Source organism: Rhagoletis pomonella, unplaced genomic scaffold (genome assembly GCF_013731165.1).
Source record: "Rhagoletis pomonella isolate Grant_MI unplaced genomic scaffold, Rhpom_1.0 Rhpom_scaffold_00012, whole genome shotgun sequence".
Classification (NCBI taxonomy): Eukaryota; Metazoa; Arthropoda; class Insecta; order Diptera; family Tephritidae; genus Rhagoletis; species Rhagoletis pomonella.
The window spans coordinates 7240407-7243767 of record NW_023458566.1 but is presented as its reverse complement, the minus strand read 5'-3'; the positions used below and the strand labels follow the sequence as shown (position 1 = coordinate 7243767).

Here is a 3361-nt window from a genome sequence, read left to right as displayed (position 1 = left end):
CTTCATATTAGTTGCATCTATGCAGAAAATTAGAAAAACATTGTGACGAAAGTAAATGTGATCTTAAAACGAAAAAATATCCTAAGTTAGGAGAAGACATACTTACATATTTATTATCATAAAGATAGCTAAAAGCCTTTCCATTTTCTGTTCATCTAAATCTCTACAAAAGAAATACCAATTTTGCTGAGTTCCATTAAATTCCTGCATTGGAGCCATTCAGTTTTTGCAAGTTCGAGTAAGTAAACTAAAAAAAAAAAATATTGATTTAATGATGCATACTAACAACTTGTCAATGCAAGATATTTGGTAATGTTAGCATGGGATTATCTAATAATTTAAAAATATTGTCAACAATATATAGAAGACTAAGTAGGGATGGGCGTTAAACTCTTTTTTAAATATACGCCGATTTCCAATTCTCAAATGTCCTCAGCGGGTTTCTCAGCAGGGAATATAAACTCGGCAGTTGGGACTCGTAATGTAAAATTATTCAAAATTTCCGCGGGTTTACAAAACTGCTGATATAGTTTAATATCCTTGAGTGTATTCCAACATCCTGTCTTATCTCTATTGATAAGTGTTTCAAGTATAGATAGATAGACGTTCGAAGTATCATTAAAACTGGGTGATCACTGCAAGTTGCCTAGATCGGCTTGTCCCTCCATCGTTGTCGATCACTGGATCATTTTGGGCGTTGATCATTCGTAATCGATGAAAATAAAAAAAATTGCAAACCTCTATTTTCTAATAATTGTCCAGCATTTATTCGGATCCAATAGCAACCAAGCAACTCCAGATCGAAATACTGACTCTCCGTCGTTCCCACGACAGTCGGGTCTATCTAACCGGAACGACTCAGATTTATATCTGGCCAGGGACTGTCACTCCAGCAACACTCCCCAAAAACTCTTTGGGGAATTTGAATGCTGCTACAACAACAACAAATGATGCCTGTGCTATGCCTTTGTCTCTGCAAAGCCCATATAGCTTGTCGTTTCAACGTTCCCGGTATTCGCCTTCACAAATGCTTAAAGGGGGATTCATAACTACGCAGAATCTTTCTCTCGAAACACTCGAAGCTCGGTCACAACAGATGATGCCATCAGTACAGATATGATGATAAATATAGGCAGTGCAATTTTCGTTCGTCGAGCGAGTACTTTACTTTTCAATTGCACGCCCACTGACATTATTATCGGTGTTAATGTTGGTTCCTAGGCAAACGTAGTCTACATTTTCAAAATTATTGCTGTACCGAGACGCTTATGCTCTGTTTGCTTGTTTGCTGACGGGAGATACCGTGTTAGTTTGACAGGGATACCTAATATGCACATACATACATATCGTCGTTTAAAGTACAAAATTGCGTATCAACAAAATGCAAACCCGCCTGTGTGTAAAAAAAAATAAAAATAAAAAATAAAATCCAATTTTTGGCAGCAAATGTCAGTTACGCGGTTTCGCAGAATAACGATTCGCGCTTTGTACTTTAAACGACGATATGCAGGTATAATGCATATGGCTCATTCCACGCTAATCGTTACCGAACGAAATGAAGATATATAAACTTACAAATTTGAGTGTATTATTTCTATAAAGTAAGAATAAACAAATCAACTTTCAACGCTGAAGCACTAGATTTCATAATTTACCTTGAGAGCCTGTCAGACTTGGTAATGCAATATATTTCGAAAAGAGCAAATTGAGAAATGCCAGAAATCAGTTGCATGAGCAGTCATACCTTGCATGTAAATTGTCTTTCAAACTTTTCTTTTTATTTCCGAAAGGTGAATTGCAGGTTGCTAGTGCAGCACGAGCAAGTTGAAGTATATTTACGAAATCGATTTGCGCTCTCTCAATTGCAGTCACATCTTGCAACTTTTATTTCTGAAACTGATTTCCGAAATGTGACAGAAAGGTCTTTCTGGCTGTTCACAAATCGAATCACAATATTGCCACGTCGGACACGCTTTTTAAATTCAGAATATTTTTTTTTTCACTTTAGGTTGGACCATATGATTTTACGATATGATATGAATTTTGCGTTATTTAAACGATCAATGAAGAAAACAATTCGTCCAATGATTTTGGATGGTTTTCTTAACTAAAAATATTCAACTTTAATTTAAAATAAAAATTCCCGAGCACTAGTTTATTAATTAATTTGGTTTCAAATATGTACTTTTGTAAATTTCGATATGGGCTCTGCGCAAAAATACACGAAAAGTGCAGGTAGGACTATTTAAAAATTACGTATTTCACAATAACGTTCGAGAAAGAATTATCCCGTCATTAGTTGGCAGGGTCTGTAGTGTATTTGTAAAATACGATTTTATTTGGAAATAAATTTAGTTACATGGTACAATAATATTGATTTCTTTATTCATGCTCAACTTTTCTGTCTGTCACGTCCGTCACAAAGTCATGTCACACCCGTCACACTTGAATTTGGAACATATAAGCTATAGTTAGAAATTCAGGTAAGCAACATCGCCTTAAATGCTGAAAATTTGTATTTAACTATACAATGAACTACATATTTAAAACCATAAGCAGAAGACATACATATTTGGCAAGAATTCTAAGATACACGTAAGTAGCAGCTAATCTGGTTTGCATACTCCTCACAACCGTCACAGCGACTAAAATTGATATAACTCTTTTGGATTAAAACTTTTGAGATTTTCATTGTAGGCATTGTATCTATCGATGTAATCTAACTGAAAACAATCGTTTTAAAGAATTTTCTATAATCGTTTAAGAATTAAATATTGTATGTGGACATGTAACACCCGTCACCGTGGAATGAGCCATATTCATATTATCCGCACGTACTTTGCATACATATTTAAAAATAAACATAAACTAGTATATTATAACTTGAATATATTTTATACGTATAAGAATACCTATGTACATATATACATATATATATATTTCATAACAATTACATTAATAATTGTTACAAATTATATCATATCCTTAATCACTTTTTTTAAATGTTTCTCCAAACTTTCTTTACATTGTCCTTTTAATTATTTTATTAAACAACTAAACACTTTCAATTATTTACTCCAAACTCGTTACTAGCAACATGTCGCAAAGTAAAGACGTTTAAAATCAAATTCATTAAATGAAAATCAATTAAAAAGCATTTCGTGTTCATCCATCGATCAACGCGTGTAACTTGGTGGCTTCCTTTGCATAGATAAACGAGTGTGAAAGGCTTGCCTTTTCACTAAAAGGCTTCATCATTTACTCGTTCGTGGCAGAAAACGTTGTATGTGGAATGGATATTGGTGGTAAGTGTGCATTTCCCCAAAATGGTCATGTCACATCCAATCCTTATCCTATATGT

The 3361-nt window shown here is 34.0% G+C and overlaps 1 long non-coding RNA gene across 1 annotated transcript; it reads left to right on the top strand.

The window, feature by feature from the left end:
* The first annotated feature begins 6 nt into the window (after positions 1 to 6).
* LOC118747753 lies at positions 7 to 3361 on the top strand. Its single transcript, XR_004993978.1, has 2 exons — positions 7 to 238; positions 3094 to 3361. It is a non-coding gene; the product is annotated as an uncharacterized LOC118747753 (long non-coding RNA).